The sequence below is a fragment of the Mus caroli genome, unplaced genomic scaffold (genome assembly GCF_978045245.1).
Source record: "Mus caroli unplaced genomic scaffold, Mus_caroli_1 scaffold_12, whole genome shotgun sequence".
Lineage (NCBI taxonomy): Eukaryota > Metazoa > Chordata > Mammalia > Rodentia > Muridae > Mus > Mus caroli.
Genome location: NW_028227267.1, coordinates 34,956,261 through 34,972,775, shown reverse-complemented (window position 1 = coordinate 34,972,775; position 16,515 = coordinate 34,956,261). Strand labels below are relative to the sequence as shown.

At 43.0% G+C, this 16,515-nt stretch overlaps 1 pseudogene; it reads left to right on the top strand.

Moving 5' to 3' along the window:
- Window positions 1–2,822: 2,822 nt before the first annotated feature.
- LOC147001695 (eosinophil cationic protein 2-like) lies at window positions 2,823–3,293 on the top strand (annotated as a pseudogene).
- The last annotated feature ends 13,222 nt before the right edge of the window (window positions 3,294–16,515 follow it).

Sequence of the window (16,515 nt, the reverse complement as noted above, 5' to 3'; positions counted from 1 at the left end):
CTTAGTCTAGTAAAGAGACTCTAGTTGAGAAGGTTCCAGTGGGAAGAACATCCACATCTGTGTTTTCTGTGTTTCAGGAAGAAATGAGGCCATCTCCAGGCCAGGTCCTCTTTTCCCAGGCCCCACACCAGCACAGGACTACAGGCCCTCTCCTGCCCTCTGCTGATCACAGTGAGGTCTTATAGACCTCACTCTGGGCTAGCTCATAGCCCAACCTTTCTTAGCCTCCTGCAGGTGCCCAGCTTCAGCCTCTTCTTCTCTTTCTGAGACTGCACACTCTGCAGGAGATCTCCACATCAACTCTGAAGTTGTCAGAGTGTTGTGTGGCCCACAGATCAGAGAGTCACCAGTCCCATATTGTGTCAGCCTGGACCATCACACCAGATTCTGGTCTTCTTTTGTGAAATGAAGTATCTGTAATAAGAGACTGCATAGATTCCTTCCATCTAGGAATCTCTCTAGTGCTTTGAGTCACTGAATAAATGTGGGTGCACGTGCATATGTGTGCATGTGTGTGCATGTGTGTATGGGAACAACTATGAAGGGAAACAGACATTCATTTAATTTTAGTGTCAGGGATAACATCCTGTCAGTTGGCTTTCTTGTTTGGGGGTCTGTGGTAGAGAAAAGCCCACGATGGGAGGCATGTGCTAGAGCAAAGCTGCTCAAGGTCATGGCAGAAGAAAGGAGGACAGGAAAGGGCACTGTGTCCCACAACATCCTTCAAGGGCAAGCCCATGGCATCCTAGCTTCTTGCTGCTGAGTCTTACTTCCTAAAGCTGAGCATCCACTCACAGCAGCACAGGCTGCTTACAACTTGGTTCATAAGCTGGGTCTGGAATTGCAAGTCTGGGAGCCTACAACTTCCAGCCTGAGGCAGAAGGACAGAAAATTTTGAATCCAATCTGGGTTTCTAAGCAAGTTGAAACCAAACCCAGGCTACAGAGTGATACCCTACTCAACACTACTTAGACCCCCAAAAGATTAGTCCCTAAAAACAGGTTCCTGTGACAATTTTATAAATGTTGTCCACTGTCATTTCCATAGACAGCCGGAGCACTTGACAGAGCTGTGTCAAATACTACACTGACACTGGGCATCTGTCAGTCAGTAGGTCAAGAGCAGTCATTGCAAGAGGATCCCAGGGTTGAAGAAATTCCAAGTTTTGGAAACAATCTCTCATCAATGGAATCTGCACAAAAAACATCTATCAATTGGGAAAGCAAAATAGTCTTGTAGCTTATAGGTCAAGTGCAAAAGTATTTCTTGAGATATTATTATGATATTCATCAAGATTGGAAAGAAAATCCCAAGGCTTACTCTTGGGCTATAACTCTGGCTGTACTTCACAACAGAACTGAGAGCAGGTCTGGGCATCTGTCAGTGGGTGGGAGTGCAAGGGAGGTTTGGATTACAAAAAACTTAGAGAGGCTTTTAAACTATGGAAGCCCAAACTCTTTATCTAGGTGACACTAGGGATGTAGACCAGCAGCAGTTCATGTCTCTAGATTGCAAAAAGCCTGGTTCAAACTCCAGTATGAAGAAAAACAGAAATCAAAATTCTTTTAGAGTTATTGCACCATTTTTAACATTGGCTTATAGTAACTCTGGCATCTTAGATAAAGAGATGTTTTCTGAGGGTCCATGTTGTAAAACTAGACCATTGGTACTAGCTCTGGAACAAATGAGGGTAGATGGAAATGTAGAAAGGAATCTTATACAGAAAACAATCAGAAAAGTACTATGAACTATGCCGTGAGTACAGTGTTTTCTTATAACTATGACAGTGTTCCTATATGCAATATTTAAAGTTTGCCTTTTTAACATTTACATGTGTCTGAACTCACATGTGCCATGTGTGTACAGGTACTAACAAAAACCAAACAGGTGTCCATTTCCCCGGACCTAGAGTTATCTCAAGTTGTGGCCTCTGCGTGACAAACTGGGGTCTTCTGGAAGAGGAGGAATCTGGAAGAGTGGAAGTTCTCTTAACCACTATCATCTCACTGATCTCTAAGACCTATATTTACTAATGTGTCTCTGTGTGTCTGTGCACATGTGTATGAACATGCCAACAGATGCTATTAGAAGACATGAGATGTCCTGGATGGAGTTACAGGCAATTGTAAGCCATCCAGCATGGGTACTGAAACCAACCTTGGGTCCTCTGGAGAGCATCAAGTACTCTTAACAACTGAGCCATCTCTGCAGACCTCACCATCATATAATTTTTAAGATGCAAGACAGAAAGATAAATATCTCTTATGATTCCAGCTTCCTAAGGCTTTCTAAAGTGTGTAGTCAGGCTAATAGAAAACTTGTCTGTTCCTTACTGAAAACAGACACGACGCCTACAGCCAATCAACAGGCAATACAGAGATTTCTGTGGAGTGTTCCAATTCAGACTTCAAACTGCCCTGCACAAGAGGGCTTGGAATTTATTCCTTACAATGGAGCCAGCAGCACCATGGCTTGGCCAAGTGAAGAAACAGAAGGCTGGTTGCACAAGCAGACAATGTACCAAACTGTGGGTTCTGCACAAGCTCCACCCCCAGAGCCTGCTGTATATCTATGGGCCCAAGTGGAGCTCACTCATTATCCCTGATTTCCAGGACAACCAGACCTCAGGTCCACGGGATCCACAAAGCAGACGGGGTAAGACCCTGACTGTCTATGCCTGGGACAGGGTGGGCAGGTGATGGGGCAGTGTCCAGGAAAAGTGGCACTGTGAACCCATAGTGACAGCAAGGGCCTTCAGGAGGACATAGGGAAAACTAAGGCAAGGTGGGAGCAGTCACTTCTCTTCTCTCCTCACAGGAAACATGGGTCCGAAGCTGCTTGAGTCCTGACTTTGTCTCCTGATGATGCTAGGACTTGTCCTAATGCTTGCCTCATGCCTGGGACAAACCCCTTCCCAGTGGTTTGCCATCCAGCATATCAATAATAATGCCAACCTCCAATGTAATGTTGAAATGCAGCGTATTAACAGGTTTAGAAGAACATGTAAGGGCTTAAATACTTTTCTTCATACAAGTTTTGCTAATGCTGTTGGTGTGTGTGGAAATCCAAGTGACTTGTGCAGTGACAATATAAGTAGAAACTGTCATAATAGTTCATCTCGGGTGCATATAACTGTCTGTAACATCACAAGTTGGAGGAGAACACCTTATACCCAATGCAGATACCAACCAAGAAGATCAGTGGAGTACTACACAGTTGCCTGCAACCCCAGAACTCCACAGGACAGTCCCATGTATCCAGTGGTACCAGTTCACTTGGATGGGACATTTTAACTCCAGTGCCAGCACTTTGCACCTTCACTCATCTGCTACTTGCAAGATCATAGTAATGAAGAGACAGTTCCTCTGTCTGCACTCCATATAGCACATGTCCTCGTGAAACCTGTCCCTGACTACCTTTAATTTAGCTGAACAGATCTTTTATTACTAATAACCACCTTTGCATACAAATCTAGATCTCTGGTATCTTTGTGTCTGACAGTGTTGTGGAGAGAGGAAGGGGAAGAGACACACACAGAGAAGTGTGTGAGTGTGTGTGTGCATGTGCATGTGTGTGTTGAGGCAGGGCCTTATACCAATTTAGGAATCTTCCCAGTCCCTAGAAACAAATGAATCTGAGAAAAAATGGACATCTTTCCCAAAAGTTCCCACACAACATCTTACCTAAAGTTTCACTGTGGGAAAGAGGTGGCTGGCAGAGGAGACCAGGGAATTGGGATCTCTGGATGAGGCTATCCCTTGCCCTCTCCTTGTACAGCTGTCCTTAAAGATCAATTACGAGAACATTCAACTCAAACCAGAAGGACAGATTCCAAGATAAGGGAACTGGAATCTGCACAGGAAAGAGATGAATAATGAGAGGGCCTGCCCTGGGGTTACAGATGTTTGTTAGCTACATGGGAACTAGGAATGAAACACAGGTCCTCTGCAAGAGCAATCAGTGTTCTTAACTGCTGAGATATCTCTCCACCTCAATGGATTTTTAAAAGTGGGGTGTGTGTGTGTGTGTGTGTGTGTGTGTGTGTGTGTGTGTGTGTAGTTATATGTAACCATACATGGATTTAGATGAAAAGCAAAGATGAAATCTAAAGGAAAGTATAAAATAGGGGAGTAGAATACATGGAATAGGAAAGTAGAAGATGGGACTGTGAGAAACAAGATAACCAGCCACGCAGGGTGAGGAAGTAAGTGCAAGACAGATCAGAGAGGCAGAGGAATGAAGGAGAAATTATGATTACACAAGTGAGTGAAATGTCCATGATAAACACTACTGCTTTGTATCTAACCTTTACACAGACAAAAACCAGGAAGTGAATCTTCAAACTGTCCTTTCTTGGGTGGCCCATCCATCTGAGAAGAGAGAGGCTCAGCATTCTATAGCTTTGTCTTCCTCTCTTCATTAAGCTAACAAATTCCATAGGAAATGGTAACAGAGCCATTCCTTCTCATGTTTATCCATGTGACCGTTCTTGTCTCTGAGATAGTTGTTGGCACTTTTCTCTGTACAGCTAGCATGCCTTATGCTCTCCCACACTATTTTCTCCCTGATAAGATTATGTTACAGGTGATGATCTTAGTCTAGATAGGGGGTGATGGCATTTCATGGGGGTGGAGGTTTGTTTATTGTTTGATGCTTTATTTTAATGCTTTACATTTATTGTGTTGGTGGGGGCACACATACCATAGCATGTATGTGGAAGACATGTATGTGGTGGTCATGTATGTGGGTATCAAAGGAGAACTTACAGAATCTGGTTCCCTTCTTCCAATACATGGACTCTGCAGCTCAAACTTGGGACATCAGCAGTGCTTTCATTTGCTGAGTCAATTCATTATTCCATTAAGAGAAGTTGGAGAGCCTTCCTTGGATCATAGGTGGGGGATTATTCCTCTATGTCCTCAGGTGGAATCTCTGCTTTGAGGTCGCTGATTTTAGCTTGAAACTATAACCCCAGTTATTAAAATCAAACAATGTGAGAGTCATTGGAGTTCTCAGAACCACCTGGTAAGGTCCCTTCCACAGAGGATCCAGCTATTCTGTGGATTTTACCAGGAGAAGCCAGATCCATTCAGACTGAGTGTGTACAACTTTGTTTCCATACTCTTGTAGGGTTATTGGATTTGCCCCAAGTTCGTAGTGTATTGTACTGAATCATCTGATTGACCTCAGAGTCTAACCCAGGACTCATGTGAGGAAAAGCTATACAACAACCAAGGACTATATTTGGTGTCAGTTTGGGGAGCTATTCTAACACCCCTAGGGGCAACAAGAACAGATTCACCGATTTATCAGAGGTTTTGAAAGACCAGTAAAAATTCAGACCCCTAGCACCAAGAATGTAGGTTAGCTGGTTCAGTGACCCTGTTCCAGGACCTGGCTGTCCACAAAAGTTAGATTAAAATCTTGAGAACAATCTTCAGAAGCAGGGAGTTTCCCCTTGTAATTTTTAGTACCCCCTTGGGACTTTTTCACCAGTGTTTTTGGCATTTTCCAATAATGCCCTCCCTACTCCCTTGGGCTGTGTTTTTTTTCCTTTAAATACCTCCTTTTCCAGCTACTCGGGGTCCACAGTCCTCTACCCCTGCGTGGTGTGCGACTGTGGGGCCTAGAGCTTGCCTGGAATAAAACAAAAATCCTCTTGCGGTTTGCATCAAGGCCATTTCTGGTGAGTGATTTGGGGTGTCGCCTCTCCTGAGTCAGAACATGGGGGAGTCCTAACTTTGTGGGTCTTTCAATTTCTTGGTAACGTTTTCCTAGGATCTACTTAAGAGCTTGGTTAATACTTTCAATACCACATGAGCTTTGGGGCTTCCAAGCAGAGTTTGGGTAATATTTTATCCGTAGAGCTGTGAATATAGATAGTCACATGTGTAAATAAAGGTTAATCTGTGAGTCTTAAATGACCAGAAGAGACCAAACCTTGGACAGTGTCCTTTAGAAAAACATATTTGACTCCTCTGTAATCGTTTCAACCCCAATTGCTAAAGATTCTATCTAGTACAAGAAGGTGTGTACAAACACTAACACATATTTGAAGCTGCCCCAAGGAGACAAAAGAGTACATTCTACCTCCCAGTCCTCACTGGGATAGGAGCACGTCCTCTGCATTGCTCCAAGATGTGTAAAGAATGAGGGCAGCAACATTGTGAAGACCATAGCCCTGATATTCTTGCTTTACTGTAGGTAACTCTCTACCCAAGAACAGTCAAGTTCCCATTTACAGAGTGACATCCCTCCCTGGATGGAATGAATCATGTATTCCATGATTTTTCTTAACTGCAGGACTTAGAGAGGAAAGGTGCTCTCCACATTGATCCATGGCCAGTTTCTGTTGCCCCTTTTTCATGGCACAGTGATGTACATATAGGTTTTATATCATCTGTCTTTGGAAGGATCAGTACTGTCATGGGGATCTATCTGCAATCCTGTCTTCTTTCCTTTTCTCTGCGCTGGAATATTTCCTAGGGACACATGAGACATGCATGCCCTTCTGATGGCCCTGCCAGTACATGACTGATCTTTGTCAAAATCTTCGACAGCGTCCAACAGGATTAAAATCTTTTTTGCTTATGTTTGCTTATATTTTATAGGTCAGATGTTGGCCAATAACCGTTATGTGGGTTCTAGGAATCAAACTCAGGTTGCCATACATTCATAGCAAGGGCCTTTGCTGGTTGATCCACCGCTTCACTTCACCCTCACCCTTATCTCCATATTCCTTAGTAGCAGGATTCAAATTGTTAAGACCTAGGTAAAATAGCAAGGCCAAGATGGAATGTTAAAACCTACGTAAAAATGTTAAGGCCTAGGTAACTGTTTCCTGGATAGCCTGTCATTTTGTGCTGTTACTAATATTATAATGAAACTTTCTCACCTGTTGCTTCTGCTGTCATTAGGAAACTTGCTAATGCCAAGTTGATTACATATTCTTTTCTGGTCTGTGCCCTTGAAATTAAGATAAAATTCAATAGAACTGCTTTGTCTAGGTACCCACAATAAGCTTGATCCCGAACCAACCACTCAACAACAGCACTTCCTGCACCTGTGTATAAATCCTTATGGTACTTGCTTTTATAAGTTGCCCCTGGGATGGACCCAATCATAAGAGAGACACCTGCATCTATTTAGATTAAAGCTTCCATTCTGAGTCAGGGTCAAGTAAAGTTTAAGTTGCCAGGACCTTCCTAGGAACTGACATCCTACTTGGTACAAAGAGACGTGTATATGGGTAACTGTCATCCTGGTTGGCAAGTTAAGACATGAAGGTTAGACAAATTCCATCCTGGTTGACAAGTTAACACATGAAGGTTAGACAAATCCCATCGTGGTTGACAAGTTAACACATGAAGGTTAGACAAATCCCATCCTGGTTGACAAGTTAACACATGAAGGTTAGACAAGGCAAGTTCTTTGCCACAGTTGAATACTCCAACGAATGGGAACAGGATGAGTGTACAACAAAGACATGTTCCTAAGGAAACCCCCATCCCTAAATCCTGATGGGTGAAAATCTTGGCACAGATATTTGTAATCTCAGGCTTAAAAAGCCCTACTGGATCTTGACACAAGGTGACAGTCTGCTCCCACATCTGACTGGAGTCCCTGATCTATCATCAGCCATGGGGTATGGTGTTTGATAGACCATTCCTGTTTGATGAGAGGCACCAGTGTCTTAGTGGTGTGTATGACGATTCCCAGACTCCAACACAAACATTTGAGTCATGGTGTCATTTTACATTCTAAAACATGCCTTGATTTGTGGGACAGTGAGCTGTGCACCTACAGGGTGGTCCCTAGTAGAGCACAGGCCTTGAACCATGGTGACCTGGTAGGTGGTGACTTCTCCCTGCATGGAACGGCAGGTGTTCAGCCACATCTCCTGGGCCCCTGGTTCCTACTGCAGCCACAGCCTCCCACAGTCCCCCTGCAGGGGTGTGTGTGTCCATCAGTCACATAGACAAGGCCCCAAGCTCCTGGTATTCTGTATGGTGTCCACACTGCCAATTACCTGGCTACATCTAGGTTCCTCTCCACAATTACTTGGCAACAGCCAGGTAGACCTGTGCACTCTAAAAGGGGTTATTTGCCCCCTTCTCCCTTTCTTAAGCTCTTAACCTCTTACACTCTTACTCTCATGTCTCTCTTATTCTTGCTTCCCACTTTCTCCTCCTTTCCCCATCCTCTTCTACTTTCTCTCCATATGGCCATAGCGAGCCTCCCTGTTTCCTTGCTCTCTTCCTCTCTGTGCCTTTCTAAAATACATGCTTTAAAACATTGACTGCCTGTTCTCATTGGGACCGGCCATGCTGAAGCAATGGAGCAAGGGAAAACCCTCATAGAAGCATGATAAAGGGGGATGGCATGGGAGTTTGCAGAGGGGAAACCTGCAAAGAGTATAAGATTTGAAAATCAAATAAATAAAATATCCAATTAAAAAACAGAGTAAATTGACAATAGGGGGAAAAAAAGAATTTGGAGTCATCTTAATAAGGAGTCAACAGCACCTTAAGAACACACCTAAATTCTCTAGGATGAAAAGAAGCAAACACATTGAAGAGGAGTAAATGTCAGGAAATACTCAAACTCAGGGCTGAAGTCAACCAAATAGAAACAAAGAGCAAGATACAAAGAATCAAAGAATCCCAGAGCTGGTTCTTTGAGAAAACAGTTAGCCAAACTAACTAAAGGGCACAAAAACAGTACCAAAATTAAGAAAAACAGAAATGAAAAGGGAAACATAACAACAGAAACTGAGGAATTTAAAAACTCAGCCTGTCTGACTAGAAACACCTATGCTCAACCAACCTGGAAAATATAGATGAAATGGAAGATATTATTTTATTTTAAGGTTTATTTTGGAATGTATGAGTGCTCTGCTGCATATACACACATGTGTCAGAAGAGGGCATCAGATCCCATGATAGATTTTTGTGAGCCACCATGCTGCTGCTGGAAATTGGACTCAGGACCTCTGGAAGAAACCCAGAGCTCCCAACTCCTGACCCATCTCTCCAGCCCAATACCACATACCAAACTAAAATCAAGATAAGTAAACTATATAAAAAGTCCCATAACCTCTACAGAAACAGAAGTAGTCATTAGAATCCTCCCAACCAAAACCAAAACAAAAAACAGTGAAAATGAGGGCATTGACTCTCTAATCTGGAATGAGTCTGCACAAATCATGTTTGGGACCTTAAAGATGGGGCTTTAGTTCAAAACCCTAGCAATTCCAAATGCCTCCAAGCCTTTTCATCTACAGGTCCATAAAACAAATTTTACTGCAAGTAGTGTGAAACTACGTATTTTAAGCCCATTGTACCACCATATAACAGCCCTGTCCAGGCTACTGGACTCTGTCTCCTCAGGTTGTTCCACTTAGGGAACAAAATACCTATAGTCTCTTGTGAGGCTCTGCAAGTGCCTGTCAAATACAGACATGGATGCTCATAGTCAGCTATTGGATGGATCACAGGGACCTGAATGCCAGAGCTAGAGAAAGTACCCAAGGAGCTGAAGTGGTCTGCAACCCGATAGGTGGAACAACAATATGAACTAACCAGTACCCCCAGAGCTCCTGTCTCTAGCTGCATATATAGCAGAAGATGGCCTAGTCGGCCATCATTGGGAAGAGAGGCCCCTTGGTATTGCACACTTTATATGTCCCAGTACAGGGGAACACCAGGGCCAAGAAGTGGGAGTGGTTGGGTAGAGGAGCAGAGAGGGGGGAGGGGAAGGGAACTTTTGGGATGGCATTTGAAATGTAAATAATGAAAATATCTAATAAAAAAAGAGCTAGGTTGGCTACTACTATTTTAGCAAGAGAAGCAGAGACGTTAACTCTGGGTCAGCATCTTATACTTACATCACCCCATGCAGTGAAGGTTCTTCTCAAAGGAAAACCAGAACCCTGGCTGATCAAGGCATGTTTGAAAAAGTAGCAGGTCCTTTTCTTGGACTATCCTTGGAATCTAGATAGAAAACCCCACTGTCATCAGTCCTGCTACATTCTTGCCAGATGCTGACACACAGAAACTCTTCAGTAATTGTCTGAGGAAAGAAATGTGATGAAAGAGATCTGTCTCTGTAACTCATGTACCCATAGAAGGACTAACAGAGACAAAGTTTGGATCTGAGACAGAAGGAAGGTCACACAGAGACTGTCCCACCTGGGGATCTATCCCATAAACAACCACCAAACCCAGACATTATTGCTTATGCCAGCAAGATTTTGCTGACAGGACCCTGATATAGCTGTCTCTTGTGAAGCTATGCCAGTGCCTGGCAAATACAGAAGTGGATGCTCACAGACATCTCTTGGATGGAAGACTTAGCCCCCAATGGAGGAGATAAAGAAAGTACTTGTGGAGCTGAACGGGTCTGCAGCCAATATGAACTAACCAATACCCCCAGAGCTCATGTCTCTAGCTGCATATGTAGCAAAAGATGGCCTAGTTGGCCATAATTGGCAAAAGAAGCCCTTGGTCTTGGGAAGATTATATGCCCCAGCACAGGAGAATGCCAGAGCCAGGAGGTGGAAGTGTGTGGGTTGGGGAACAGGGTGGGAGGAGGGTATAGGGAACTTTTGGGATAGCATTTGAAATGTAAATGAGGAAAATCTCTAATAAGAAATTAAAAGAAAGAAAGAAAGAAAGAAAGAAAGAAAGAAAGAAAGAAAGAAAGAAAGAACAAATGAACAAAAGAAAGAACGAAAAAAAAGGAAGGAAGGAAGGAAGGAAGGAAGGAAGGAAGAAGGAAAGAAAGAAAGAAAGAAAGAAAGAAAGAAAGAAAGAAAGAAAGAAAGAAAGAAAGAAAGAAAGAAAGAAAGAAAGAAAGAAAGAAAGGAAGAAAGGAAGAAAGGAAGGAAGGAAGGAAGATCTGTCTACCTAAACCTAATAAATATCCCCACATCCCATGAAATCTTTCAGTTCTGAGGCAATGCTTGGCATTCTGAGGCAATGAGGCATGGTTGGGAGCACCATCTTTAAACATGGATTCAGAGACACAGGGGCTTCAGCAGAAATTGCAACTGAAATGATTTGGACCCCAGACTTATAGACCAAATATATGGTGAAAAAGAAGACCTGTTATCTCATACCAGGAATGTCACTATGCCTTAGATTCTGCACATGTGAATGTTCTGATCTATCAAGAAGGAGGGCTCGTCACTGCTGGCAGAAAGAACATTAAAAACAAAGAGGAGTTCTTGCCTCTCCTGGAAACTCTTTGCCTTCCTCTAGGAGTTTCTTGGTTTCAATGCTTAGGACATCAACTTTAAAACACCCTTGAGGCCACGAGTCACCAGGGAATTGACTTGGCTACCCAAAAATCGGCCCAAAGACCAGTGAGGCCTACTGACATTCTGGTGACATAAAGTGACTCACTGCTGCCTGAGAATCCATATACAACCAAGGGGACATAGGGAATATAAAAATATCCAAAGGGTAGAAGAACCAAACGAATGGTGGTGCAAGCCAGAGGGAAGATCATTCTGCCAGGAAATATTGGCAGGGTTCTGGAAAGTAACTTTCACCAGGGTACCAGACAGAGGTCCAGTATACTTTCTGAGTTGCCCAGAAAAAGGTATGTTATAACTAGACATGACATCCTGGCCCGATTTATCTAAGCAATATGTCAGATTTATAGTAAAATAAATGTAAAGACAGACACTTATCCCAGAAGTGGGCACATATGAGGGGCCAAACTATGGTCAATTGTGAGAAACTGACTTCAGTGATATGTGGCCTGCTAGGGGAGGATAAGAGTCCATGATTCTTTTTAGTGATACCTTATTTGGATAGGTATAAGTTTTATCCACTAGTCTCAAAGGTCTCAAAGAGTAGCTCAAAAGCTCTTCCAGGTGCTGGACCAACAATTTTACCACTTGCTTGGAATTGTGTCAGATTATAGCAGAGAACTCATAGCCAAAACTTGTCAAGTAACAGTGGATGATTTCTGAATAGCTGAGAAACTTCATTGTATATGCAGACCTCAGAGTTCTGCTCACATTCAAATGAAGAATAGTTGACTAATGGAAACGGTACTTAACTCTCAGGAGATTTCCTGGAAGGGTGGATGGGCCTCCTTCTTACTTTGGCCTTTTGTACCCAATGCATGTAGGAATCCATCCCTATAGTATTTGTTTAGAATGCCTCCCCCATTGCTTCCCAATATCAAAGATAATCAGTTAACCAAACTATAAGTATTTCTTTTTCATTGTCCAGGTCCTCCTGTTTCCATAAAGGCTATTCATCAACTCTTTGAGAGACATAGTGGACTTCTGACTTTTCCACCATCATCCTAGCCACCTCTGAGCCTTGTTGTAGTGATACTACTTGGCTGAAAAGGGTAGCTAAAGACAACACAATCAATTTGAAAAACACTTACATGATTTTTCCACTCTTACACCTGAGAGGTTAGGTGGCATTTTACCATGCATTCAGCAGGCCCATGTCGAAAAGCTAGAAGCCAGAGATGACAATGCCAAACAGAGACCATCCTGAAATTATGGACCCATTAAAATTGAGGTTTCCACAGACCTGAGCCCTTTCCATTGCCTATCCACCATATTGAGTATTACGTATCTTGTAGTCGACTATGGGATCATAATTCAATGCCCAACAGCCTCAGACTTGGAACTGGGAACATCAGAAGGTAAATATTGGAGAAGGGAGAGCTAATGGGACTACAGAGCAGCAATCCAAGACCCCTGTTGACCTTTGCTCACAGATGCCTACTTTGTCTGGTTCTTTTGGATGAAGAGAGAATGTGGGATTTTAGCTTTTGAAGAAGGGACATAAACTTTACAATTTGATATTCCCCCCTGTATCTGAGTTCCTCTATTGCCAAGTACAAGGAAATTTCATTGAAAAAAATCTGATCTTAAAACAGAGCTTTTTTGAAAGCACATATCTCAATATATTGAAACAATGTCTCCTCTCAAGGTATGTGCCCACTAAAAAACATAACCCAACATGCAGAAAATTAAATGTGCAGGAGAATGATTTTGTCCTCTGAAAACCAGAGCAACCTGGGGAATTGGACTATATGTTATATGAATGGACACCAGAAGTAGATTTACATTGGAGAACAATCTACCACATGCAAGGATCCTAGAGCTCTAGGTCGTAACGAAGATGAGCTATCCATGTTCAGGCCCTATGAATCTCTCCCCATCCTAAGCACTTGACATGTAGTGAAGCAGAGAGAACTCTCCAGCTTTGAAAGGAGAAGGTGACAAAGGGAACCCCTGGGTCAAAAGAGAGAATCCCATTTTTTTTTTTTGTAATTAAAACTCCCTTGTTCATGGCAATAGGGAATCTCAGGTACAGGGGGAATATCAAATTTTACAGGCACCTCAGAAACGGGTCTAAATGGGGCAAGCTGGTAAGCCAGTGCACCATGGTAGTTCCCAGTGACATCATCAGTAGTCACATCCCTGGACAATCTCTTGTATCCAGGAGAACCCTTGACTCTTCTGTGATGTCACCACTGTTGTGGTGACACCAAAGGCCTCTAGTGTATTCCTTCAGAACCAATTGGTTTCACAGGCAAGCATGTTGTCCATGCAGCTCACGCTATTTTGGAGGGAAAATACAATACACACAGAGACCAGACTTTGGAGGAATGAGGCCAGCCTTCTGTCATCTTGGGAAGTGGGAAGAAAGAAATGGTCCTGGAGAAGGCACAATATTTCCTGCGCAAAGGTTGGGGAGCTACATTGAGGATGTGGGCTTGAGCTGGTCCTTTCAGGAATAGGGCTTATGATTTGGATCCTCAAAATTCTTCAATCGCAGACCCAGAAACAAGAATTTATGATGATTAGTTTGCTGAGAGCTAGGAATTGAGAAACCTGTACTTGCTTTGTTAAGAAATTTTAATATCATCCCAAGTGGTAAAAATATGCCCGGAGGAAGCTCTGTGAGGATAACAGAGTGTTGTTCTCAGGATAGAGTGTTGAAGCACTTCATCCTGTTAGAGTTTCCAGTAGGTTATATGAGGATGTGATGGCAAGTACAGAGTGGGATATTCCCCTGCTCATGAATCAAGGTCTCTGACACTTTGGCATTGAGCACACAAGATGAGGACTGATTCACAGTCTGAGGTTAGTGTAGTAATGTGGGAGCTCTCATCATGCATTTTAAGAAGCATGGACAGGTGTTGGCTTATGGGAGATGTTAGGTGTTAATGTTTATGGTCAAACTTTTTTATGCTAAGTAGAACAGACTACATTGTCAGATAAGAGCTGACAATGCCCTCCAATTATTCTTGCATGGGAGAGCTTATGCATTTCAGGGCGAGGGGAATTGCAATAGGGAGGGAGGAATATGCTTAATGATGGTTTCTGGGAACAGGGATCTAGCTAAGGAGCCCAGCCTGAAGATAGCTTTCCTGCTCTTTCAGGGATTCTCTGTGACTCTAGATTTCCCTCTTCCTCAGACTTCTGTGTGGGACAAAGCATGCTGTCTCCATTCCGTGCCCTATTATCTCTACGAGTTTACCAGTGTTTATCAACTGTTGGAAAGGCATCACCACAAACCTCCACCATCAATAAGCAGGGGCAGAGAATGAAGAGAATGGAGAAGCTCAAAAGGGATCTCCAGAAGATCAAAAATGAGAGAGACGAACTCCAGGGAATCCTAGTCAATTACACTAACAAGGATTTGAACAACAGGGAGTCATTATGCCCAGTTCTTTGCTGACTGTCTTGGGCCCTCTCTGTTAACCTCAGATTCCCTCATATCACAGGAGACTGCAACACCAGGCTGTCCACACATCCAAATTCATTTTGCTGATTGGAATTTCGACACAGAACTTCAAGTTCAGATAGGAGTGATATGGGTCTTAGGCACTTTTGATTCCTCCAAAAGGATATCAGAGCCTGTGGTATGAATCCCAGTCTGGGGATAAGGGTAGTAGTGTGTGAGCCCTAATTCTGCATTGTAAAAATCCTATAAAGATGTTGGTTTGTGGGAGATACAAGGTCCTCTCTGTTTATGGCCAATCATGATTGCAGTTTACATGGAGGTAAGTTGGGTCCAACTAGTCCAGTCAACAGCTGGAGGAGCCTGGTCCCACATACTGCCTCTCATGATGACTGGATTGGCTGTAGTTCATCACTGCTTTTCTCAAATTTTGTTCATTATACTCTTAGATAATGTGTGTTTATTTGGAATTCTGATTGTGTTTAATTATGTGGTGTGTGTGTGTGTTTGTGTGTGTATGTTCCACTTAAAATCTAGAGTGACTGTGTAGTATGCTGGGGCCTGAGATTTTGCATGACACAGTTTACAGGCAATAATAATGAAGATGCCAGGGAGCCTCACTTTGAGCAGCACAGCACATAACCTCTGTGCTCACCTCAGATGCACACTGGAAACTCCTGGTGTATGTTATAAAGGCTTTTACCTGTAGATACTGATTATGTCCTTTGAGAATTTATGTAAGCAATAGAACCAAGAATTGACAATTCCTTGTCTACAAACAGATGTGCCATCACAGGTCTATAAGGATGACAAACAGAACTCACCTGTGGAATAGGAACACTCTGGCTGTACAGTCTTATTCTGACAAAGGCTCCAGAATTCAAGATTATGAACCATAAAACTAGAGCAAATCTGTGTGCAGAACACTATTGGCTCATCAAGCCTGGGACGCACCAGGGCATACAGTAGGCACATATTTGTTGTAAGGAATCCCTACAGGAATGAGAAGACAGAATGAAGACACCAAGATCATCCCTCTAAAAAGAAGAGCTGAGAATGTTAACGCATCACCTAATGTAGAAAAGGCTGTGCTTTCCCTTTTAACTTCCAGCTATGCATGTGTTTAAAAAGAGAATGAGAAAAGGCACAATGGGGAAATCCCAGCATCTTCAAGAAAACACCATTCTCTTCAACCACAGGAGAGTGGGTTAGGAATACCTCCCCCACCCAACTGCACAACTCTTCCAGGGAAAACAGAGGCTTTAGAATCTAAAGCACAGACTCACATCTAACCAATGAGAGAGGCATTCTAAGTCAGATCATACCAGTCCACAGATACTAAATGATACAATCAGAAAACCTTTTGAGATGCAATTGCCCTCCACCCTACTACCTACTCTCCCTCCCTTTCTTTTCTCAGACAGGGTCTTTTGTAGCTCAGGAGGGTCTTGAACTCTGGATCTTCCTGGTTCAGTGTTCCCAGTACCCAGCCTTGAAAGACATTTTTCAAACAATGTTTAACAGTAGGTGTCACAGTGTAAACTTCTGAAATTCTAAGGCCATCAAAAGCCATTTTACAACTATGTATATTAAAAAAGTCACCACTGTGTGTGTGATTGGCCAACACATTCTTGCACATTTCTGCATTTTCTTAAACTTTATTTACATTATGCTCCACCCTTAAAGTTTCCTTCTATTATCTGCAAGCTGGATAACTATCTCACTCTGTCTCTCAAAAATTCCCCCCACGGACGGGAAAAGTTAATTAAGGGCTGGAGGGACATTTCTG